General features: G+C 36.2%; 1 protein-coding gene across 3 annotated transcripts in view; it reads left to right on the plus strand.

Moving 5' to 3' along the window:
- NAALADL2 (N-acetylated alpha-linked acidic dipeptidase like 2) overlaps positions 1 to 26523 on the plus strand; it is a 1339397-nt gene that overhangs the window by 90867 nt on the left and 1222007 nt on the right. For all 3 annotated transcript variants that reach the window (XM_040480794.1, XM_040480792.1, XM_040480793.1), the window contains exon 2: positions 3956 to 4018. The gene's annotated coding sequence lies outside the window, so the exon portion shown is untranslated. The remainder of the gene's footprint in view (positions 1 to 3955; positions 4019 to 26523) is intronic.

Consider the following 26523-nt stretch of genomic DNA (forward strand, 5'->3'; position numbering starts at 1 on the left):
AAAAAAAAATTAAAAAAAAAAAAAAAAAGAGAGGTCAGTCTTTTTTACATTTTGAGTAGAAAAGGAAAGTTGGGTGTAGAGCTTGCCTAGATTTGGGAGTGGTATGCAAATGAAAAGACCCTTTTTGGAGGAGCTTCCCCACTTGAAGCTAATTCAGTCATTTATTGAGTTCTGTTGTGATTCAAAGAGTACAAGATAACACTGTTCTTAGGAGCTCATAGAATAGTGAGGTAGACAAAAGAATACACTAAGATTTCCCAGTCTATACTGAGGGGAAATTGGCTTAATGCTTGTTTCGCACCCTAATCTATTCTAGGGCAGGGAATGTTCTCAGAAACTCTTCCCTTCTTGTTTTCCAGTACTCTTTTCTTTCTTCATTGAACCTACTTAGTTTCGGCCCTTTATACTTACTTGGTCCTGCACCAAACTATATCCCCTATTGATTTCAAAGAAGTCCATCATATTATGCATGCCATGACAGTTATAAATTTATAACTTAATTGATGATTTGGTGGGTTATGTGGGAAGAAATCACGTCATGGAGCCCTCCATCAGCTCCACTTCATGTTTTCTCCTGTGTGATCATTTCTGATGCTCCCAAAAGCTCAGACTCCTGTATGTTTTCTTCTCTATCTAGCAGAGCCCATCTACCAAGGATAGTCTGTGTCCCCCTTTTCTACAAAAGTGTTGGTAGTTTTTTTACATTGTTGAATAAATAATACAGAAATTATAAATGGGATGTAGAGAGGGAGAAGCAACACAAAGGAACTTAGAGATTTTGTAAGTAACTGGATTTAAAATGTCAAATTGGAACATGGTAATTATAGTGTTAGCCACTTTAAAACTTCATAGTAGATCTTGGAACAAATCCCTTTTAATCTCATTCCAACTGTGTGGTTGACAGTAAAGCATCATTCCAAAGTATCCCTAGTATTTTCTGGGTCAGGAAAATACCACTTAAAGAAAAGAGAGGACATTTTGGAACCAAAATTATAATCTGGACATTTAATAATAAGACTCACTACATTCAAGAAATGCAAGCTATAAATTAAATAGATAAATAAAGAAAAGCAAGCAAGCTACATATAGAATCAAAAGAAAAAACAAAGTTATTAGGAAATCATGTGATTATTGTGGTTGGATATTAAAAAACACATTTTTTTTCTCCACTTTAAGCCCCATATGGCTGGCAACAACTTAAAAAAGCAAACACATGCATGAATTTATATATGTGTATATATATATGTATATGCATATATATGCATTTATATGTATTTATATATGTATACATATACATATATATATGTATATGTGCTGTAGGAAAATATATTTTAATTGTGTACATTTGTCTATAAAACACTAGAACAAATTAGTACTTCTGAAAAAAGTTATTTGATGGGATCTGCTGTTAAATTTCTTATATTGTGTATTGCACAATAGTTTTTAGTAAAAATAAATGTTATAAAGCCATTTAAATAAAACTAAGAATTATCTGGTTTGTAAGAAAAAATGGAACAGTTTTCACCAGTTGGTTTACTTCATAAAGGATTTCAAAATATAAACAATAAAAGAAATTTTTGACCAAAACTTAGACTTGGGATATACCCGTCTTTGTTGGTTTAATATAGCTGGGATGCTATGTAAGTACAGAGTGCTTTGATGCTGTTTGAATTTGTTTCACGTAAGTTCAGAAATGGGACAAATTACTGCAGCAGCTGAATGACATTATCACAGACTCTGTTTCTTTCTAACCTTCTGCTCTGCCATCCTCAAGATGTTAGCTTTGTCCTCAGACTGTCTTCCTTCATGCTTACAAGATGACTACATCAGTTCTAGGCATCATATCCATATGTAACAGCAGGAGAAAAAGCATTTTGTTAGGAGGGTGGAAACTTTGCTAAGAACCCCAGCACACCTTCCTTCCATTTTATAAGGGTAACATATATACCCTGAAGTCAATCTCTGGCAAAGGAATTGGGACCACTATGATTCACTGAGCCTCAATCAAAGTTGTCCTGAATCTGGGCATAAGCTTTCACTCCAGAGTTTCTTAGGAAAAGACACCTAAGGTGAATCAGGGGCTCTGATTCACAGAAAAGAAAAGAAGAAAAATAGGTAGAAAGCCAATAGTGTTTATTAGAGAAATGATACAGCTGTAGGCCAGTGGTTCTAAACCCTGGCTGCACATTACAATTACCTAGGAAGCTTTTAAAAAAATATTTTGAATTGGTCTGGGTTGCACATAGATATTAGCATTGAACACATCCCCCTAGTGATTTTAATATGTAGCTACATTTGGGAACCAGTGTTGTAGGTAAACTGAAGATAGAATAAGGAGACAAAAACTTTCACGAGTCTGTACACATTTACCTGCTTAAGCAGTTTGGCAGCTGTATTGAGCATTACTAAAAATTAACCATTGTCAAGCTGGGTAAAATTACCACCCCCAAATCTTGGACCACGGTTAATTTGCCAGACTTAAATGGTGCTCACTGCCATATTTACTGGCCATATTCCAAAAGAATGTATAATATTTGGGTACTTGGAGTACCCAGACAGTTTTCATAGCCAAGCTAAGTTGGGGTTTTATGTAAGGATAGGAATGTCAGTGCCATATTTGTGATGAGAGAATTGAGTTGCAAAGAGGCTATTAGTGGGAGAGATAGAACTAGAGTTCTTATTATAGTATCCTGACAGCCGGGGTTTCCTCCTATTTCATGTTGCTACTTATGTTCCTGTTGTATTTGAGAAAGATGTCATGTGTTTTGATCAAGATAAAGCCTTATAATTATTATAAGTATATTATTTTTGACAGCTTACTGTGTATGAGCCAAGCACTCTGCTAGGTGTTTTATTCCTCCCCCAACATTTGTTTAATCCTAACAATCATATACAGTAAATATTACTAACTCTACTTTATGGACAACAAAATTAGAAACAAAAGCTTGTTACTTCTCTCCTGTCTCTTAATTAGTTCACTTCTCTGGAATCTAGACTTTGAACCTATAATGCCAAAGATTGTACTGGCGTATTAAATACCAAAATGCATGTTTTTTCATTTTGCTGTTCACAGATATTTGACTTTATGTAGTTTACCAGTTCACTAAATACCTATTGGCTGACAAATAAATAATAGATTCTGGGTAGCCCAGGATTGGATTGCATTTTACCTGCACATGTTTTACATGCACAAAATTTATGTGTTTTTCAGAAGTAAGTTTTTGCCAGTTGCTTTGCAACTTCACCAAGAACTTAGCATATGATCAAAGAACAATTGAATGAATAAATGAAGTGGAGACTTGAGACTGCTTAATTTGGAGTTGCTCAAATTATAAAGACTAGTGAAACTACTTTGCTGATCATTTCCTTTCCCTTAGGAACTTAAAATATTAACATTAAAGGCTTTTAAGATATAGCTTTAATTATACTCTAATATTTTCAAACAAATATTGACTTACTGGAAAGTGTGCCTTGACCTGTTCAGTCATAGTCCATATTGCCATTTTTAATAAAAAATAATACTCTTTTAATAAGAAGACATAATTAGTCTATATGGCTGACATTTATTCAGATACTTGTTTTACCATTTTTTCCTAATTGAAAAATAAGAAGAAAATAAACTTGGCAGTGTCTTCTAAGGACTGACTGGTTTAGTTTTCACAGAGATAACATTTTCCAAATTACTGAATTATGATATTGAAAATGAAGGGCAAGCTCCTTGTTGGGGGAAAATGTTAGTGTAGCCCTAATACAGAATCTCATTAAAGCAACTGTCAGGATTTCTCTATTTTACCATCTCCTCCCCTATTCTGTAGGAATCAACTGTCGTTTTGAGTGAGTGTACTGCCAAAGAGGCATTTACAAATAAATGAAAAATGTCACAATTGATTTCACTCCTTCCAGAATACTGTGTGTCAGCTTTGTCACAAACTGTCTTTGTTATTCTCTGTTTTAGATCTCCCCACTGGACACTGGAAATAACTTTTGATGGTTTAGGGCCTCTCTCATTTGACCCCAGGTAAGCCCTCTATTGGTGACTTTTTACAAATATTTGTAAAACTGTTTGAACAGTTAAGAGAATATAAAAGCCTTTCCCCTCTTTCTCTCTATAACTGCTGTTTTTGTCAAAAGTATTCAGATGTCAATATTGTTTACTTACATTTTTGGATATTGGAGAGAATTATTCCATGCATTACAAAGCACTGTAAAATTATGGAATTATATTTCACATTCTCTTCTCCAGTACAATGGTTTGCTGTTATCATGCTTAATCTAATAATAATGTTAATAACCATATTACTTGTAAGGAAGTAATATGCCTATGCATTTCTTGTATTTTGAAATCTGTCTAAATTTTTATCATTTTTTATGATATAATCTTGAATACATGTCTTTCGTATAATTTGTACATAATATCATTGATACATATTCATTTTTGTCATCACCCTAAACCAGTCCACTATTGTGCACTCCTGCCATCATGCTAACATTATTGAGGTCTTGTACTGCGCCACGTACTGTGCTAAGCAGTTATACGAATTATCTTCTATAAATGTATCATAGTGGTACTTGAATTCTGAGTTAATATGGATTTGGAAAAAAAAAGGAACTAATTACAAATTGCTAGCAGCTTTTTTTATTATGGATATTAAAGTAAAGTAAATCTTCATATAATTATACTTTAAGAGATTTTAATCAGTATAATTGGTTATAGATTGTGCCGTCATTTGAGATTATTTAGCTTTCTACTTGAAAGATCATGGAATGGACCAATTAGTAATATTCTGTTTCTCTTGGAAATAGAAGTTGAACTAATTCACTCATTCATTCAACAAATATTTATTGAACACTTATTATGTGCCATTTACTTTATATTGACGACATGATGGTGAAGAATATGTATCTGCTTCTCAAGATCTCACAATGTAGTGGCAGTCAGTCAAAAAATAGGCAAATACAAGGTAGTATAATGAATGAAAACAATAGGGAAAAGCATGGGGTACAATAGGATAAATGCAGTGAGCACCTAAGCCAGACGCGGGATGGATGCTCAGGGAGTGATGTGTCAGTAGAAGGTGGAGGAAGATTAAGTTGTAGTTGCAGAGTGGTTTGTAATGTCTGAAGTAGAGTAAGATAGCGTGATATGTCTATAAAGAATTAAGCATGAGGCAGATCATGAATGTCCTCATGAGCCTTGCTTAGCCATGCTTAGGAATTTAGATATAATTATGAATAGTGGCAGTTAAATTAGAAAGACTTCATCTGATATTGGATGTTCTCTTCAAATCTGGCTGGTCAAATTCTCACAGCACTAGTTACTATGCATAATAAAGGAGGTCATCTTCCTCCTTCACACCTATATAAATGTTTTTATTAGAATATAAGGTCTTTAGAAGCAAGAACCTGGGTTAATTCACCGTGTTTTCTCAGGATCTATTTTAGTACTTTGCAAATAGGAGGCTCTCAATATTTATAGTGTGGGATGACAGAATTAAATGTAAAACTCTGGAAAATGGATAAGTTGACCTACCAGGGGCTTCCTTCAAAGGCTCACCACTTAGGACTCCTTCTTTCCCTGATCAGTTGTCACAAATGGTAAAATTCTTTTCCACATCTCCTCCTTACTTTTTGATTCATAATAAGATGTTCCATCAAAGTAAATCCGTATGAAATGCAATTTTAAAAATAAATAACATGTTAATTTGTAAATAAAAAATGTCAATGAATTCTCTTTAAACAGTCTAAAAAAGTTTTGGAGGAAACTAAGAATAAGTGAAGAAAATGATTTTTAGCAAAAGAAGAAATAAGCAATATAACCAATTTTAATTTATTCATTTTCTAACTCTAGAAAATACATTAGTTAACATACATTATAAAAGCTTATAAATACATTATAAATGTTAAAATGCATTATGTAATTCTTTTGTAATGAGAGAGATGAAATGGTAACTTTGGTTACACTTTTTATATATTTTAAGATAACATATAAAGAGGATAAATTTTATTTGTTTTTTAAGCAAAAATAACTTATAAGGAACCTTTAAATATTTTAAATTTTTTTTTTCAAATTTATTTATTTGTGGGACAGAGAGAGACAGAGCATGAATGGGGGAGGGGCAGAGAGAGAGGGAGACACAGAATCGGAAACAGGCTCCAGGCTCTGAGCCATCAGCCCAGAGCCCGACGCGGGGCTCGAACTCACAGACCGTGAGATCGTGACCTGGCTGAAGTCGGACGCTTAACCGACTGCGCCACCCAGGTGCCCCAAGGAACCTTTAAATATTATGGTGATGGGGGGGCAGTGCCTGGATGACTTGGTCAGAAGAGCATGTGACTCTTGATCTGGGGTCATGAATTTGAGGCCCATGTTAGGTGTAGAGATTACTTAGATAAATAAATTATTTAAAAAATTATGGTGATTAACAAATCACAAAAGTACTTTAGTGTACAGGTGACCTAGGGAGTCATACCCCAGGTGGTTGAAAATGTGTGTATAACTTCCAACTTCCTCAAAATTAACTGCTAATAACTTGCTGCTGACTGGAAGCCTTAGCGATAACATAAATAGTTCATTACCACATATTTTGTATGTTATATGTATTTTACACTATATTCTTAGAATAAAGTAAACTATAAAAAAGAAAGTGTTATTAAAATGATAAGGAAGAGAAAATACATTTATGGAACTATATATAAGTGGACCTGCATAGTTCAAGCCCATATTGTTCAAAGGTCAACTGTATATTATTGTATAATGTGGACATTTTGGGTTCAGTTATAAACATAGATTCTATATTTCTTACCACTTTAACAGTGGCAGTTCTCCATTCTACAGACTTTTCTTTGACCAGCTTTTCTGGCATTATTCCTTTAAATGTCCTGTTTTATGGTCTTTTTTCTGCTGGATTGTCCTTTGAGACCAGTGGAGTATTTCTGAAATTTTTTTTGGCATGACCACATGTAATCATGGAAGGACTGTGAACACCCACTCAAAGCTGCACAGAGTAAGGATATCAGCTTTCATGTCTTTTTAGTGCCCTAAGGATAAGGAGATACAAACTAGTAGTTTCAATAAACCCAATAATTTTGGCAGAATATTTAAATTATGTTTTTTCCCAAAAACTAAAAATAACCTTTAAAAGTACAAAACCTAACCATATAGAATATTTAAGCAATAAAGAAAATATAAACAAGGATGCCATATTGTGTTAATGTAACCTGTTGTCCATAGGGTAATGACAACATTTTGCAAAATGAAGAAGAGGCACTTCTCAAAGAAATGCTGCTTAGTGTGATGGATTAATGGACATTTATCTGGCTTGCTATCAGTCAAAATACAGGCTAAGAATACCCAAATAAAACAAATAAAATGAGGAGTAGAAATTATGAGTAGAAAAGTAAATTAAGAGTAGTAAAGAAGCAGAAGTGAGAGCAATAAAACTGGGGAATGTTGTGGAGGGGATCAGGATATGCCATGTCTGATTTTGCCTCTTTGGCATAAGAGTTATTTTGAGCTGAAGGTATTTGAGTTCCTGAAATCCCTTATCTGCCTAAACACAGAGACTTCCAAAAAGAACTCAAAGTCATTACATCCCTTTCTGCAAAGCAACTCTAAGATTACCACACCCTAACAGATACTACCACAATGCTGTCACGTCCTTCATTTATTTTCCTAAAGGCCCATTTATTTTTCCAAATAGTGATTGCTTTTCCAAGGTTCCCTTTCTCCTGCTTCCTTTCCCTTAGTAAGTTAGATATATAGACCCCAAATTCTAACCTTATCTTTGAATTACTCATCTCTAAGTACTGTCTTGTGTATGTCCAATGCACATGTTAATGAATTTTTGTTTGGTTTTCTCTTATTAATCTCTCTTTTGTCAGTCTCATTTACAGAGCCCTAGCCAACAAGTTATGATGGGCAGAAGGCAAAAAGATTTCCTTTCCTACAGTTGAGGTCTAGGGGTTCATAACACAGACACAATACGTATTATGGATTTAATTTTAGGAATATTTAGTGTAGGAATTTGCTTCCCCACACCTCCTATGTCAACATTTGATATAAGCTACCTCTTGTTATCCAGTCTCAGTTTAGCAGTCCTGCATCTGATCTAAAGCTGGTCCAAGTGAAATATACAAACAAATGAAGAGATTAAAGGTGAACCACAAAGGCATTCTAAATGTATTTATAATCCCTCTAAAATATGGGGGTTTTTTTTTTTTAGCAAAAACATGACCCTCTGTCTTTAACAACTATAGGTTTCTAATATATAAAATAAAAATTTAGTTACAGATCTTCTACTTTTGATGGGGTTACATCCCAATAAACCCATCGTTAAGTTGAAAAATAACCTGTCTAAAATGCATTTAATGCACTTCACCTACCAAACATCATAGCTTAGCCTAACCTACTTAAAAAAATAGTTTTTTAAATGTTTCTTTATTCTTTGAAAGAGAGAGAGAGAGAATGAGCAAGGGAGGGGCAGAGAGAGGGAGACACAGAATCAGAAGTAGGTTCCAGGCTCTGAGCTGTCAGCACAGAGCCTGATGTGGGGCTTGGAATCACGAACTGCAAGATCATGACCTGAGCCGAAGTTGGACGCTTAACTGACTGAGCCATCGAGGCTCCCCTTAGCTTAGCCTACTTTAAATGTGTGCAGAACACTTACATTAACCTATATTTGGACAAAATGATCTAACTAAAGCCTGTTTTATAGTAAAGCATTGAATAGCTCATGTAATTCATTACATGTGGTCCTGAAAGTGAAAAACAGAATTGCTATATGGATAGCAGAATGGTTGTAAGCATATGGGTCATTTACCCTTGTGATTGCATGTCTGACTGGAAGTTGCAGGTCTCTGCCTTTGCCCAGAATCACAAGGGAATATCATACAGCATATTGCTAGCCCGGAAAAAGATCAAATATCAAAATGTGAAGTACAGTTTCTACTGAATGTACATCCCTTTTGTATCATCTTAAAGTTGCAATATCATGAGACTTTGTAAATCAGGGATCATCTGTAATTTTCTTAATGTGTAAAAGAGACCAAGGATATCAGCCCCAAATCCATAATGTCTTAACATATATAAGTGTACAAACTTTAACAATAAATAGGAATTTCTAGTAAGACAAAAATGGTTATTTCCTGGCTGTATCATAAGAGCTCAAACAAATCAGAAAAATCACTAACTCATTATATATTGGAAGTAGGGAATCAAAAGTAGGGAATCAAAAGTTCACAGAATAGAATTTCTTTTAGTAAGAAGAAAAAAAAGGCAGAAGATGTAGCCAAGCCTGCCAGTGGGATGTGTAAACAACTGCAAGCTGGACTAGTGGCCGAAGGATGGCTTCCGGCTGGACCAGGTGTTGGTAACAGTATGAAGCACAGGCTGCCTTGTTTTGGGGTCATTTCCTATGCTCGTTCTGTCTATTGGTTTCCTTCTTTTGCTTTCACCTTCTGGCTCTGACAGCACCTGTTCTATACTATTACCTTGGCAGGCAGCCTTAATGTACATTTTAACAAAATCTCCGTGCCAAATTTTCTTCTTAAGTTGCCAAAGACAATTGTTAAAAAACTTGCAGAACAAGTAGGACAAAGCAAAAACAGTTTTCTGTCAAAGCTTTGATAGTCAAATATACTATTGGCAGGAAGACCTCTTGTGAATTTTGCACACAACATTAGAAGCTGGCTGTTGACAAGGATAACTTTAATTGTTTTTAATTGTCTCGACAAAGGGGTATAAATCTCCTCCATTCCATTACTGTTTATTGAACGTCTGTTCATGCTAACATGCCCAATTTGGCTTCTCTTTTTCATTAATATAGCTATGCAGATTTTCAGGAACTGAGACAAAAGTGCGTTTTTGTTTTGTTTTGTTTGCATTAGGACAAAGCCTTTCCCAGCAATACAGCATGGCTCATGACAACTTGTTGCCTGGATACTAGGGACTTCACATATGGGTTTTCTTAATAATAGGTATTTTGAATTTCTCTCTTGAAAATTGGATAGAATTTTCTTCTGTTAGTAGTTGTGGCCCATCTATGTACTATTTGCCATATGGGTATGGAAGGGGAGCGTTAAAATAAAACATCTCTCAAAACAGGAATAACAGTTTCTGTTTGGGACACATACTTATTCTACTGTAAGTAAGGTTTTGCACACAGTAGAACTCTACAAAGCTTTTCTCATATTTTTTTTACTCTTACCATATTGTTCTTCTTTAATTCCAAACTTTTATTGGATATTTATTCCTAAAATATTAGAATTCAGGTAACATGAATTTCAAAGAAAACTTTTCAGAGGCTCCTTCCTCTCAATATCTATTACACCATCCTCTACATTCCATTTGTTTTTAAACCCATTTCATTTTAACTTGGAATGAAGCACACTAAAAATTATGAAGAGACTTTAGTAAAGAATTTTTGTAACAGATTATTTTTGATTACCAGATATCTGAATAATCTTTTGTGAATTTTTTACATAATGATCTAATTGCTTCTAAATTAGAAAGTTGGAATGTGTGAGAACATTGATTGATATGTGCTAAAGTACAGATTCAGGTCAGAAAGATGAAAGGCAATAATTAAATAACATGAAGGATAATCTAGGGATTTGACAACTGTATAAGTACAGTATGTTTATTTAGTAAATTTAAAGTGCGTTGGTCAGTGAACCATTCAGTATATCCTGAGTCAATATGACTTGACTGGACTGTGACAGATGAGGAGATTTTTGGTAAATGAGACAGGTAAATAGAAACCTTTCTGGGGTGACCAATAGCATGAACTATAAAAGTAGTCCTTCGGTAGTAACACCAGGGAGAATGGCAGTGCGAGAAGACCTTAGTGACTGGAACAGAGGATTTGTCCTGGGCAGGTACTGGATTTGAAGAGAAGTAAGCAGTGTGAGGATTTCACAGCCAGGTAGAGTATTTTAAACCTAGGCAATGGACAGTGTTAAGTTCTTGAGCTGGGTGTGCCATTATGAAGAAAGGTCTTCTGTGAAAGGAACCAATAAGAGGCAGGATGGTTGTCTGGGAAGGAGTTGGGACATCTGTGTGTAAGAAGAGTAGGCCAAATTAGGATATGATGGGAGAGTGAATGAAGAAATACAGTGTAAATAATTAAGCTATTTTACTGATGCTTATTTCTTATTTACAAATATAGTACAATAATTAACACTTTCCAGAGATAGTAATTAGCAATCAGGTTAAATTACTTTGATTACTTCTTTTGCATTTAACAAAAAACATTTTGAGAAAGCTACTTTCTGAGGTGTTTTATAGATCCTCTCTGTATAGTGTCTCTTTTGCTTTTACTTCATTCTTTTCCTCTCCCTTTCCCTCACTTAGGTCTGTTTCTCTGTCCTCTCTTTCCAAGTTTTCCTTCTTAAAATTTATTTAGAAAAATTGTTTTTAATGTTTAATTAGAGAGAAAGAGAGAGAGAACGCACACAGGTGAGAGCCGGGGAGGGGCAAAGAGAGGGAGACACAGAATCTGGAGGCTCCAGGCTCTGAGCTGTCAGCACAGAGCCTGACGTGGGGCTTGAACTCACCAAAAGTGAGATCATAACCTGAGATGAAGTCAGATGCGTAAGCAACTTGGAGGTGCCTCTCCAAGTTTTCCTTCTTAAACAACAAAAGTTTAGGCTGTGTTTTATTTTTAAATCATTTTATGTAAGTATTCTCCAAACAGTTTAAAACTTATATAGGCTTAAAATGAAAAAATCAAAAACAAAAAACAAAAAACAAAACCCAAAAACATAGCAACCTGCTACTACCTCTGTCCATTCCTACTCCTAAGAGATGAGTTTCAGCTGTTCCAAGTTTTTCTTCTGATAGCTCTGTGCTTATGTAGTTATCTCTTAATTTATAAATTGTTATTATCCATTGACTTCTTGTTTTGTTGGTTGAGACTTTATTTTTCTAAGATCACATCCCAGCTATCCAAATTACCCTCCATTTTAATTAGAAAGTTATATCACAGTTGATTGTTAAATTAATGGTTTTTACATTTGTAATCACTGAGTATTGTTTACTTCTGAACCAGTACATGCATTATGATTGTTTTTTTCTGTCTCACATACTTTTCTTTATACGTTTTATATGTGTCTGTTGCTATTTGTTCCCCAGTGTTCTATAACAGGGCTATTAAGTGGCTATCAATAGCATTATTAAATGATCTTTGTTGTTCTCAGGAAAGCAGGTCCTTTAATGCCTTGTTATTGAAGGCAGGGGCTGAAGTAAAGAACTTTGGTCCTTAGGAAATGAGAACACTGAGAGATCCCAGAAGAAACTAAGAAAAAAGTGTTCTTTTGAAACACCAGCAAAATAAACTCCTGGAGCTTGGTGGGGAGAGAGAGAAAGGTTGAGAGTGAAGAATGGAATGTATTTAGGAAAAGTTCATAAAATAATTATTAGCTACATTAAACTGTTCTTGTTTTTGTCCTGGAAATATTCCTGTTGTGTCTCTTCATTCTCTTGCATCAGTTTAAAAAAAATTTTTTTTAATGTTTATATATATTTGAGAGAGAGAAAGAGAGACCGAGTGAGAGCAGGGGAGGGGCAGAGAGAGAGGGAGACAGAATCGGAAGCAGGTTCCAGGTGCTGAGCTGTCAGCACAGAGCCCAATGCAGGGCTTGAACCTATGAACTGGGAGAACCGTGAGATCATGAGGTGAGCTGAAGTCAGGCGCTTAACTGACTGAGCCACCCAGGTGCCCCATCTCCTGCATCAGTTTTTATTGTTATTATTGTTATTTCTTGCCCAGGTACCACTGTTATCCCACAACTTTTCTGTTCTGCTTTCGGTTTTAGGATCCTGTGTTGCCTTTATCTTATTTCTGCCTCTCGTGGGTTTCTAAGAAAGAGAGTTTGGGAAAATTTTTTGACTCCTTACATGTTTGAAATGACTTTATTCTCCCCTTATGCTTGATTGATAGTTTGGGTGAGCACAGGCAGATTCTTCTCAGAATTTGTAAGCCTCTATTATCTTGTGATATTTCTGCTGGGAAGTCAGAGGCCGTGCTGATGGTTGGTACTGCTTTTCTCAGGAAATTTCACGGTCTCTTTTTTGGGCATCTATGTGCTTTTTCAAACTTGTCTTTTAGTTTGATGATTTTGGGGTTCTCATTATTGTTACTGCTATTTTATTATTGTGATTTTCTTTCCTCTGATGTTTCTCTTTATTTCTACAACTCCTATTGGAGAAAATTGTATCTATCCTGGATTAATTCTCAGATATTTTTCTTTTTTTTCCCCTGTTACTTTCTATTTCTTTTTGTTCCTGGTGCTTCTTTTTTAAAATTTCATCTTTTATTATTATTTTTGTAACTTTTAAGAACTCTTTATTCTGTGATTATTTCTATTTTATGGCATTCTGTTCTTGTTTTATGGTATACTATATTATATTTTGCTGAAGTCTTTCTCACTCTGCTTAGTCTTTTTCCCTCTGGTTCCCTTTTTTGTTTGTTTTACTGTCTTTTATGTTGGAAGCATTCCTCACATGTTTGATAGTATATAAAGGACTATTTTAAGAATGAAACACTAAAAGCTAATAACTTTATGCTAAAGTGGGATTTGTGTCCTATAACTATAGAATGTATAGAATGGTGATGGGCAAGCCTTTTCCTTTTCGGTATCTCATCACACACACACACACACACACACACACACACACACACACACACACTCTTCATACGACAATCCGGAACAGTAGACATTGCTCCATTTTAGTGTTGGAGAAACAGAATCAAATGGGGTAAAACAATTTTCTAAGGTTACATATCTCATTAGGTACAATATTCTGTGTTTTCTTCAGGTCTGTAAGGTTGAAAATCTCATGCTCTTTCTAAGATATCATAGCTTAATTTTATTTTTGCTTTTCTGAAGCTACAGTTCTGAGTCAAGTGGTATTATGGTAAAATTTGGTGAAGTTAGTAAGAACTCTTTAAACTGCATATTGCAAGTAACTTAACATGAGTGTAAGTACATTTTGAAATGCTCTCTGAAGCTTTTCAGTTTATAGCATTTAAACAAAATGTTAGAATAGTAAATTATAAAGGAATTAGAAATACTTCACTGACGTCACCACATTCTTAAAGCATAAAGCTGTAAGTGGAAAAGGAATCACCTTCATGAACCACAGAGTCACATGAAAAATATGTAGTCTTTTGAGAAAGCAGTTTGGTAATATATATATCAATAGCCTTTAAAAAATTGTTACCTCTGACTTAGACATCTAATTTTAGAAATCTTTTTGTATAGGAGGAGATCAGAAGCATAGATAAAACTACAGATAAATCTTCAAAATTATATCCATTATTAAATAGGCAAACATAAAATTAGAAACAACCTAACTTCTCACAATGGGACTTTTAAATAAATTATGGGGAAGCCATATGTTGGAGTATTATGTAACTCTGAAACATGATGCTTTCAAAGCATACTTAAAATACCATAAGGAAATGTCTGGTGTCTTATGTGAAAAAGCGGAATGCCAAATTGTGCCCAAAGTATGGTGCAAAGTAGGTCAAAACTTATGTACATATGCATAGAAAAAAAGAAAGAAGAAGTTTGGTAGAAGAAAATACACCAAACTGCACATAGTATTTGTCTCTAGGTTCTAGAATTATAGGCAATTTACATTTTCTCATGGGTGTTACTGTGTAATTTCCAGATTTCCTAAAATAGCTATGTATTACTTTAATAATAATAAATGTATATGATCTTTGAAAACACTTAAAGAGAAAAACTTTCTCTGGTCTTTTTGCTGTTGAGAGTAAGTGAAACTAAGGATTCTTTGGTTCTTCCTTGTGATCATATCATCATCTGGGGATTGCGATAAAGGGTAAGGAATTAGGCTCTTTACTGCACTAGATTGTCTTTAAGAATTTTCTAATTTAGGAAAAGGTGCTGACTCCTGTCATCTTTATTGCTTCTTTTCTTGTGTTCCCTACCTTCACTTTCTATACCTTAGCAACTCATCATTGGCTTGTCATAAATATTATTTAAGTCACTAATGTACATTTCAAATTTATTGTGCATTTTTATTTACAGTGTAACTTTAGATACGATTCATACACAAATTGGAACTGATTTCTGAAATATTTTGTAAAAAATCTATTAAAGGTTTCCTAGTGACAAATGTTCTATATGAGAAAAGTTAAAGGTGTATAACTGGGTTTTATGAGTAAACAGTAAAGGGAAAATCACCTTGATTACCTGTAATTAATACTGGTCTAGGTTTTAGACTTTTTTTTAGGTAAACAGTCATTTTATGTAATTTAATTACTAATTACAGTGATTTTAAACACCTGGGCTCTCTTTGCACTATCTGTAAAAATCTTTAGGAAATAAGAATTAATATACGCATGGTGTTGAAATGGGGTGAAATGGGTAGGATCTAGACATTACTTGCATTTTGATGAATCTCAGGTGTATTGAATTTTTCTAGAAAAGAAATGTTATAAGTGGCATTGCCAGTTCTGTGAACACAATTTTAATGACATTTTTAATGACGATTTTAAAATGTATGTATTTTTAAATTCAAAGCCACATAATTTGACTAAGTTAAATAGTTCTGGTAAGGGTGGGCAGTAGACACTGTGTTCTTGAATTCAAAAAGAACGAAATGTGTATTTTCTTTCTGTAATCACTGTGCAAACATTTATTAAGCATCTAAGAGCTAAAGCCTTCCTCACTTTATTAAAAAATGGAATTACGAAACATATTGGCTGGTATTTTATATAGATACAATGAAATTTTGACAGATTTCTTTCATTAAGCAGCAATGTAAAACTAATGCTTAAGGTCAGAGAAAAGGAACATCTTTGACACAGGTTCATTTAATGTGGTAAATTAAATGACTCACAGTTTTCTGATATTGACACCGTCAACCCCATAGGTGAAAGAATTTTCTGTTTGGTCTAACTAAATATGATAATGAATTATTATCATATTTGTTAGTTTATAATTTTGGGAGAATGCTTTTAACTTTAATATTTTAGATGATTTTGCATTTTTATTCACAGAAATGAGGTGGACCAAGTAAGTGGCCTCAGTGCTCTGGGGAATGACTTTTTTAATTGCAACTCCTGATCTGCCTCACAACTGTCATCTATTTTGTTTGGTTCCCCCTGGACCCAAATCCTATATGTGATGCTATTTTCCCATTTGGTAGTCTTCTCACAGTTTTAATGCTACCACATGTTTATGTCATACACATTATCAAAGAAAAAAAAGTTTTCTAATAGTCTCATCCTGCAACACAATTAAAAGAAAAGGTCTAATTAAAGCTACTGACTTGTTTTCATCCCCTTTGTTAAGGAGCTACTTTTTCTTTTTCTTTCTTTTTCTTAGCATGTTCAGAGAAAAAAAGGATAATTTAAATGAAATTTAGTTTATGTAAAAAAGACAATTGAAAACACTGACAGTCTTTATCTTTAGATCATTGATCTGTATTATCTAGGGTAAAGGCATAAGTGTATAAAGTATGCTTACAATGTGTCCAATTGAACATTTTTTTCAAAAAGGAAATTTTACTGTGTTGTTCATCTTTCTGGGGTAGACATTCACTTTTTTCCCTTAAATAAGCAGAGGATCCAATAGATAGTTTATAACATTTTAAATAGTCGTAAAATTTATGTAATAACATGAATGTTGTTTAGTACTCTCTATTTTTATCTATTAACTGTCGATTGCTTATAAAAACTATGACTTGAATTACTCCAAATTTCAGAGCGTATATGTGTTTTAAATATTACATACTTTATTTATGAAGAAAGTCTAAATGTTTCATCCTGCCCTTAACTTCATTTACAAAAAAAATTAAAAATGTTGGTGTATTTTTGAGAGAGATACATGGATTGCAAGCAGGGGGGCAGGCAGAGATGGAAAAGGAGACACAGAATCTGAAACAGGCTCCAGGCTCTGAGCTGTCATCACAGAGCCCAACATGGAGCTTGAACTCATGAACTGTGAGATCGTGGCCTGAGCCAAAGTCAGATGCTTAACTGACTGAGCCACCCAGGTCTGCCCTTGACTTTAAACAGGAATAAGTTCATTTAGTTTTCTATTGGTGCATTATTTAATGATGCAGACTTTTTTGTACTGATGTATGATATGACATATAAGGTGTTCCTTATAAAATATCTCCCAGGTTCATGTATCCTCAGTGCATAGTCAATCTATCTTCAGATGTTGAGGACTTTTACATATTCTTCAAATACATTTTTAGCTGATGTTTACATAGGGAGAAGTTATATTTATCTACACTTACTACATGATTTTGGATAAAATGACGTTTGAAAAGACCCGGATATAGTTGTTAGAATATCAGAATCATGGGGTACCTTGGTAGCTCTGTTGGTTAAATGTCCAACTTTTGATTTGGCTCAGATCATGCTCTTACTGTTTGTGAGTTTGAGCCCCATATCTGGTTCCCTCTGTGCTGACAGTGTGGAGCCTGCTTGGGATTCTCTCTCTTCCCCTGTCTTTCTACCCTTCCCCTGCATGCATGCTATCTCTTTCAAAATAAAAAAAAAAAAAAAAAAAAAAAAAAAAAAGAATGTCAGGATCAGGTACAACCTCTCCAGAAAACATGCTGCTTATCAACAAAAGTGATGTGCTTATTGAGTGGCTGATATCGAGAGGTCATGATATTGCATCCAAATCAACTCTTAGTTAACTGTTGTATTAATCACTCAGTAATCAGGAAGCAAAGTTTTAAGCACTTCATATTCAACTATGATAATCTGCTGCTTAGAGTTTTACTGTGATTTATGAAGTATATTGCATATTGGGGTTAAGTGTAACATATACTAGTATTTCCTATTTAATGCAGCAGGAAAACAAGAACAACTACTGGTTAGCTTTTTCATATCTGCTTTTCAGGAGCTATGTTACTGATGTTCAGTGGGAGATGCTGAACTCTATTTTGAAAGTCTGGTGTGGTACAAAAGACATAGGCTTGGCATCCATAGTCCTTGGTTCAAATTCTCCCACTGCCACATGATGTATATTTGGGTCATTTTCTTAAGTGTTTTGAGCCTTGGTTTTCTCCTATGCAAAATAAAAACACTAACACTCATCTTATTTACTTATTTATTTATTTATTTATTTATTTATTTAATATGAAATTTATTGTCAAATTGGTTTCCACACAACACCCAGTGCTCATCCCAAAAGGTGCTCTCCTCAATACCCATCACCCATCCTCCCCTCCCTCCACCCCCCATCAACCCTCAGGTTGTTCTCAGTTTTTAAGAGTCTCTTATGCTTTGGCTCTCTCCCTCTCTAACCTCTTTGTTTTTTTCTCCCCCCCCCCCCCCCCCATGGGTTTGTGTTAAGTTTCTCAGGATCCACATAAGAGTGAAAACACATGGTATCTGTTTTTCTGTGTAGGACTTATTTCACTCAGCATAACACTCTCCAGTTCCATCCATGTTGCTACAAAAGGCCGTATTGCATTCTTTCTCATTGCCACGTAGTATTCCATTGTGTATATAAACCACAATTTCTTTATCCATTTGTCAGTTGATGGACATTTAGGCTCTTTCCATAATTTGGCTATTGTTGAAGGTGCTGCTGTAAACATTGGGTTACAAGTGCCCCTATGCATCAGTACTCCTGTATCCCTTAGGTAAATTCCTAGCAGTGCTATTGCTGGGTCATAGGGTAGATAGATCTATTTTTAATTTTTTGAGGAACCTCCACACCGTTTTCCAGAATGGCTGCACCAGTTGGCATTCCCACCAACAGTGCAAGAGAGTTCCCGTTTCTCCACATCCTCTCCAGCATCTATAGTCTCCTAATTTGTTCATTTTAGCCACTCTGACTGGCATGAGGTGATATCTGAGTGTGGTTTTGATTTGTATTTCCCTGATGAGGAGCAATGTTAAGCATCTTTTTATGTGCCTATTGGCCATATGGATATCTTCTTTTTATTTTTTTTTATTTTTTTTTTTATTTTTGGGACAGAGAGAGAGACAGAGCATGAACAGGGGAGGGGCAGAGAGAGAGGGAGACACAGAATCGGAAACAGGCTCCAGGCTCCGAGCCATCAGCCCAGAGCCTGACGCGGGGCTCGAACTCACGGACCGCGAGATCGTGACCTGGCTGAAGTCGGACGCTTAACCGACTGCGCCACCCAGGCGCCCTGGATATCTTCTTTAGAGAAGTGTCCATTCATGTTCTCTGCCCATTTATTCACTGGGTTATTTGTTTTTCGGGTGTGGAGTTTGGTGAGCTCTTTATAGATTTTGGATACTAGCCCTTTGTCCGATATGTTATTTGCAAATATCTTTTCCCATTCCGTTGGCTGCCTTTTAGTTTTGTTGATTGTTTCCTTTGCAGTGCAGAAGCTTTTTATCTTCATGAGGTCCCAATAGTTCATTTTTGCTTTTAATTCCCTTGCCTTTGGGGATGTGACTAGTAAGAAATTGCTGTGGCTGAGGTCAGAGAGGTTTTTTCCTGATTTCTCCTCTAGGATTTTGATGGTTTCCTGTCTCACATTCAGGTCCTTTATCCATTTTGAGTTTGTTTTTGTGAATGGTGTAAGAAAGTGGTCTAGTTTCATCCTTGTGCATGTTGCTGTCCAGTTCTCCCAGCACCATTTGTTAAAGAGACTGTCTTTCTTCCATTGGATATTCTTTCCTGCTTTGTCAAAGATGAGTTGGCCATACTTTTGTGGGTCTAGTTCTGGGGTTTCTATTCTATTCCATTGGTCTATGTGTCTGTTTTTGTGCCAATACCATGCTGTCTTGATGATGACAGCTTTGTAGTAGAGGCTAAAGTCTGGGATTGTGATGCTTCCTGCTTTGTTCTTTTTCTTCAAAATTACTTTGGCTATTTGGGGCCTTTTGTGGTTCCATACAAATTTTTAGGATTGCTTGTTCTAGCTTTGAGAAGAGTCCTGGTGCAATTTTGATTGGGATTACATTGAATGTGTAGATAGCTTTGGGTAGTATTGACATTTCAACAATATTTATTCTTCCAATCCATGAGCATGGAATGTTTTTCCATTTCTTTATATCTTCTACAATTTCCTTCATAAGCTTTCTATAGTTTTCAGCATACAGATCTTTTACATCTTTGGTTAGGTTTATTTCTGGGTATTTTATGCTTCTTGGTGCAGTTGTGAATGGGATCAGTTTCTTAATTTGTCTTTCTGTTGCTTTATTATTAGTGTATAAGAATGCAACTGATTTCTGTACACTGATTTTGTATCCTGCGACTTTGCTGAATTCATGTATCATTTCCAGCAGACATTTGGTGGAGTCTATCGGGTTTTCCAATATAGTATTATGTCATCTGCAGAAAGTGTAAGCTTAACTTCATCTTTGCCAATTTTAATGCCTTTGATTTCCTTTTGTTTTCTGATTGCTGATGCTAGCACTTCCAACACTATGTTAAACAACAGCTGTGAGAGTGGACATCCCTGTCGTGTTCCTGATCTCAGGGAGAAAGCTCTCAGTTTGGCTTTTATGATGTTTAAGTATGTTCTTTCTATCCCGACTTTCTCAAGGATATTTATTAAGAAAGGATACTGAATTTTGTCAAATGCTTTTTCTGCATTGATTGACAGGATCATATGGTTCTTATCTTTTCTTTTATTAATGTGATGTATCACACTGATTGATTTGCGAATGTTGAACCAGCCCTGCATACCAGGAATGAATCCCACTTGATCATGGTGAATAATTTTTTTTTTCAACGTTTATTTATTTTTAGGACAGAGAGAGACAGAGCATGAACGGGCGAGGGGCAGAGAGAGAGGGAGACACAGAATCAGAAACAGGCTCCAGGCTCTGAGCCATCAGCCCAGAGCCGACGCGGGGCTCGAACTCACAGACCGCGAGATCGTGACCTGGCTGAAGTCGGACGCTTAACTGACTGCGCCACTCAGGCGCCCCGTGAATAATTCTTTTTATATGCTGTTGAATTCAATTTGCTAGTATCTTATTGAGAATTTTTACATCCATATACATCAGGGATATTGGCCTGTAGTTCTCTTTTTTTACTGGGTCTTTGTCTGGTTTAGGAATCAGAGTAATGCTGGCCTCATAGAATGAGTCTGGAAGTTTTCTATTTCCCTTTCTATTTTATGGAACAGCTTGAGAAGGATAGGTATTATCTTTGCTTTAAGTGTCTGGTAGAATTCCCCTGGGAAGCCATCTGGTCCTGGACTATTATTTATTGGGAGATTTTTGATAACTGAATCAATTTCTTCACTGGTTATGGGTCTGTTCAAGCTTTCTATTTATTCCTGTTTGAGTTTTGGAAGTGTGTGGGTGTTTAGGAATTTGTCCATTTCATCCAGGTTGTCCAGTTTGTTGGCATATAATTTTTCATAGTATTCCCTGATAATTGCTGTATTTCTGAGGGATTGGTTGTAATAATTCCATTTTCATTCATGATTTTATCTATTTGGGTCATCTCCCTTTTCTTTTTGAGAAGCCTGGCTAGAGGTTTATCAATTTTGTTTATTTCTTCAAAAAAACAACTCTTGGTTTCATTGATCTGCTCTACAGTTTTTTTAGATTCTATATTGTTTATTTTTGCTCTGATCTTTATTATTTCTATTCTTCTGCTGGGCTTGGATGTCTTTGCTGTTCTGTTTCCTTTAGGTGTGCTGTTAGATTTTGTATTTGGGATTTTTCTTGTTTCTTGAGACAGGCCTGAATTGCAATGTATTTTCGTTTCAGGACTGCCTTTGCTGCATCCCAAAGCATTTGGATTGTTGTATTTTCATTTTTATTTGTTTCCATATATTTTTTAATTTCTTCTCTAATTGCCTGGTTGACCTATTCATTCTTTAGTAGGGTGTTCTTTAAGCTCCATGCTTTTGGAGGTTTTCCAGACTTTTTCGTGTGGTTGATTTCAAGCTTCATAGCATTGTGGTCTGAAAGTATGCACGGTATGATCTCAATTCATGTATACTTTATTTAAAAGTCTAGCTTGTCTGATATAAGTATGGCTACTCCAGGGCTGTTTTGTGACCCAGTATGTGATCTATCTTGGAGAATGTTCCATGTGCACTCGAGAAGAAAGTATATTCTGTTGGTTTGTGATGCAGAGTTCTAAATATATCTGTCAAGTCCATCTGATCCAATGTATCATTCAGGGCCCTTGTTTCTTTATTGTTCCTGTGTCTAGATGATCTATCCATTGTTGTAAGTGGAGTATTAAAGTCCCCTGCAATTACCACATTCTTATCAATAAGGTTGCTTATGTTTGTGATTAATTGTTTTATATATTTGGGGGCTCCTGTATTCGGCACATAGACATTTATAATTGTTAGCTCTTCCTGATGGATAGACCCTGTAATTATTATATAACGCCCTTCTTCATCTCTTGTTACAGCCTTTAATTTAAAGTCTAGTTTGTCTGATATAAGTATTGCTACCCCAGCTTTCTTTTGACTTCCAGTAGCATGATAGATAGTTCTCCATCCCCTCACTTTCAATCTGAAGGTGTCCTCAGGTCTAAAATGAGTCTCTTGTAGGGAGCAAATAGATGAGTCTTATGTTTTTATCCATTCTGATACCCTTGTCTTTTGGTTGGAGCATTTAGTCCATTTACGTTCAGTGTTATTATAGAAAGATAATGGGTTTAGAGTCATTGTGATGTCTGTAGGTTTCATGCTTGTAATGATGTCTCTGGTACTTTGTCTCACAGGATCCCCCTTGGGATATCTTGTAGGGCTGGTTTAGTGTTGATGAATTCCTTCAGTTTTTGTTTGTTTGGGAAGAACTTTATCTCTCCTTCTATTCTAAATGACAGCCTTGCTGGATAAAGGATTCTTGGCTGCATATTTTTTCTGTTCATCACACTGAAGATTTCCTGCCATTCCTTTCTGGCCTGCCAAGTTTCAGTAGATAGATCTGTCACTAGTCTTATAGGTCTCCCTTTATATGTTAGAGCATGTTTATCCCTAGCTGCTTTCAGAATTTTCTCTTTATCCTTGTATTTTACCAGTTTCACTCTGATATGTCATGCAGAAGATCGATTCAAGTTACGTCTGAAGGGAGTTCTCTGTGCCTCTTGGATTTCAATGCTTTTTTCCTTCCCCAGATCCCGGAAATTCTCAGCTATGATTTCTTCAAGTACACCTTCACACCTTTCCCCCTCTCTTCCTCCTCTGGAATCCCTATTATATGTATATTATTGCGTTTCATTGCATCACTTAGTTCTCTAATTTTCTCCTCATACTCCTGGATTTTTTTTATCTCTTTTTCTCAGCTTCCTCTTTTTCCATAATTTTATCTTCTGATTCACCTATTCTCTCTTCTGCCTCTTAAATCTGAGCTGTAGTCACCTCCATTTTATTTTGCAGCTCATTTATAGCATTTTTTAGCTCCTCCCGTTTCTTAGTCCCTTGATCTCTGTAGCAATAGATTCTCTGCTATTCTCTACACCTTTTTCAAGCCCAGTGATTAATTTTATGACTATTATTTTAAATTCACTTTCTGTTATATTGCTTAAATCGTTTTTGATCAGTTCATTAGCTGTCACTACTTCCTGGAGTTTCTTTTGAGGAGAATTCTTCCAGTTTCATAATTTTGATTAGTCCCTGGAGTGTCCTGGAACTGCAGGGCTCTTCCCCTGTGCTGTCTGTAGTAACTTGTGTTGGTGGGCGGGGCTGTAGCCAGACCTGATGTCTGTCCCCAGCCCACCGCTGAGGCCACAATCAGACTTGTGTGTACATTATCTTCCCCTCTCCCAGGGGCAGGACTCACTGTGGAGTGGTGTGGCCCCTGTCTGTGCTACTTGCACACTGCCAGGCTTGTGGTGCTGCTTCTATGGGATATGGCGTATTAGCCAGGGTGGATCCTCAAGGTGCACAGGGGCGGGAGGGGTAGACTCAGCTCACTTTGCTTTCGGTGGTCTGCTGCGGGAGGGGCCCTGCGGCACCGGGAGGGAGGCTGACCTGTTGACGGGATGGATCTACAGAAGCACAGCGTTGGGTATTTGCCCAGTGCAAGCAAGTTCCCTGACGGTAACTGGTTCCCTTTGGGATTTGGGCTGGGGGATGGGTGAGGGAGATGGAGCTTCGCAGTGCCTTTGTTCCCCGTGGAGCTGAGCTCTGTCCTCCAGGGCTCAACAACTCTCCCTCCCATTGTCCTGTAGCCCTCCTGCTCTGGGAGCAGAGCTGTTGACTTATAACGTTCCAGATGTTAAGTCCTGCTGGCTGTCAGAACACACTCTGTCCAGCCCCTCCGCTTTTGTAAGTCAGACTCCGGGGCTCTGCCTTGCAGGGCGGGCTGCCCCTCCACCGCCCCGGCTCCCTCCCAACAGTCTGTGTAGCGCACTGCCTCTCCTTCCTACCCTCTTCCATGGGCCTCTTGTCTACACTTGGTTCCAGAGAGTCAGTTCTGCTAGTCTTCTGGTGGTTTTCTGGGCTATTTAGGAAGATGTGGGTGGAATCTAAGTGATCAGCAGGTCGCGGTGAGCCTAGTGTCCTCCTATGCCGCCATCTTCCGGAGCCAATTATCACACTTATCTTTAACAGTTGTTTTGAAGATTAAAAAAAAAATGCATAAAGTTTTCTAATAAGTTGCACATTGTAGTCATTATGTTAGTGAAAGTTATTATGATTACTGATTATAGTAATTAGCTATGTAAAGGTTAATAATAATGCCACATTTTCTATAATGCCTTCTGGTGGGTGGAACATTTTCATATAAGGACATATTTAATCTATTAAAGTTCCAGGAGATATCTTATTATTATTCCTAGCATCTCCTATACATAACTGAGGGAGGTAACACTGAGGAAGTTTAACTGATGTGGCTAGTGAATGATGAAGTAAAAATGTGACCCTAATCTAATTTCAAAGAGTCTATTTTTTTTACTATAAAATATAATTTTATTGTTCATAATTACTAAGTAACATTCTGGATGAGAATTATATTTTATTTGGCCTAAAAGTTTTAATTAGATAAATAGATATATGAATAAATGCCTAGCAGAACCAGGTATGAGTTTTTACTAAAAATCAATAATGTGTGAATATTCCCCTTTCTCCACATCCTTGCCCACACCTGTTTTTCCTTGTGCTGTTGATTTTAGCCATTCTGACAAGTTTGAGGTGGTACCTCATTGTAGTTTTCATTTGTATTTCACTGAGGATCAATGATACTGAACGTCTTTTCATGTGTTTGTTGGCCATCTGTATGTTTGCTTTGGAAAAATGTCTATTCGTGTCTTCTCCCCATTTTATAAGTGGACTATGTTTTTTGGGGGGGTTATTGAGTTTGTAAGTTATATATATTTTGGGTACCAACCCTTTATCAGATATGTTATTTGCAAATATCTTTTCCCATTCCATTGGTTGCCTTTTAGTTTTGTGGATTGTTTCCTTCGCTGTGCAAAAACTTTTTTATTTTGATGAAGTCCCAATAGTTTATTTTTGCTTTTGTTTTCCTTGCTGCAGGAGACATATCTAGAAGGATGCTGGTATGGCTGATGTCAAAGAGGTTACTGTCTGTTTTCTCCTCTAGGATTTTTATGGCTCCAGGTCTCACATTTAGTCTTTAATCCCTTTTGTATTTATTTTTGTGTATGGTTTAAGAAACCTGAAGAAATCTGAAACAGCCTCCAGTTTCATTCTTTTGCATGTTGCTGCCCAGTTTTCCCAACATTATGTGTTGTAGAGACTGTCTTTTTCCCATTGGATAGTCTTTCCTGCTTTCTCGAAGATTAATTGACCATATAGTTGTGGGCTCATTTCTTGGTTTTCGGTTCTGTTCCATTGATCTCTGTATCTGTTTTTGTGCCAGTACTTTCTTGGTTATAACTTAAAGTCTGGAATTATGCTGCCTCCAGCTTTGCTTTTCTTTTTCAAGGCTGCACTGTTGGTGGAAATGCAAACTGGTGCAGCCACTCTGGAAAACACTGCGGAGCTTCCTCAAAAATTAAAAAGAGAACTACCCTATTATCCAGCAGTTGCACTGCTAGGTATTTACCCAAAGAATACAAATATACTAATTCAAAGGGATACATGCACCCTGATGTTTATAGCAGGATTATCCACAATAGCCAAATTGTGGAAACAGCCCAAGTGTCCATCGATTTATGAATGGATAAAGAAAAGGTGATGTGTATCTGTGTGTGTGTATACACATACATATGATGTTATATCATTCAGCCATAAAAAAGGATGAGCCCTTACCATTTGCAACGACATGGATGGAGCTGGAGAGCATTATGCTGAGTGAAATAAGTCAGAAAAAGACAAATACCATATGATTTTACTCATATGTGGAATTAAAGAAATAATACAAACAAACAAAGGGGAAAAAAGGAAGAGAGGGCTGCAAACCAAGAAATGAATAAAGGGTGGGTGGGGAGCAGAGAGAGAGGGAGAGACAGAATTAGAAGCAGGCCCAACACTGTAAGTGCAGGGCCCAATGCAGGGCTTGAACTCGAACCACAAAATCATGATCTGAGCTGAAATCAAGCATCCGAGGCTTAACTGACTGAGCCACCCAGGCATCCCTAGATCTTTAACTATAGAGAACAAAC

This window comes from Herpailurus yagouaroundi, unplaced genomic scaffold, assembly GCF_014898765.1.
Source record: "Herpailurus yagouaroundi ecotype Mexico unplaced genomic scaffold, PumYag 159, whole genome shotgun sequence".
NCBI lineage: Eukaryota > Metazoa > Chordata > Mammalia > Carnivora > Felidae > Herpailurus > Herpailurus yagouaroundi.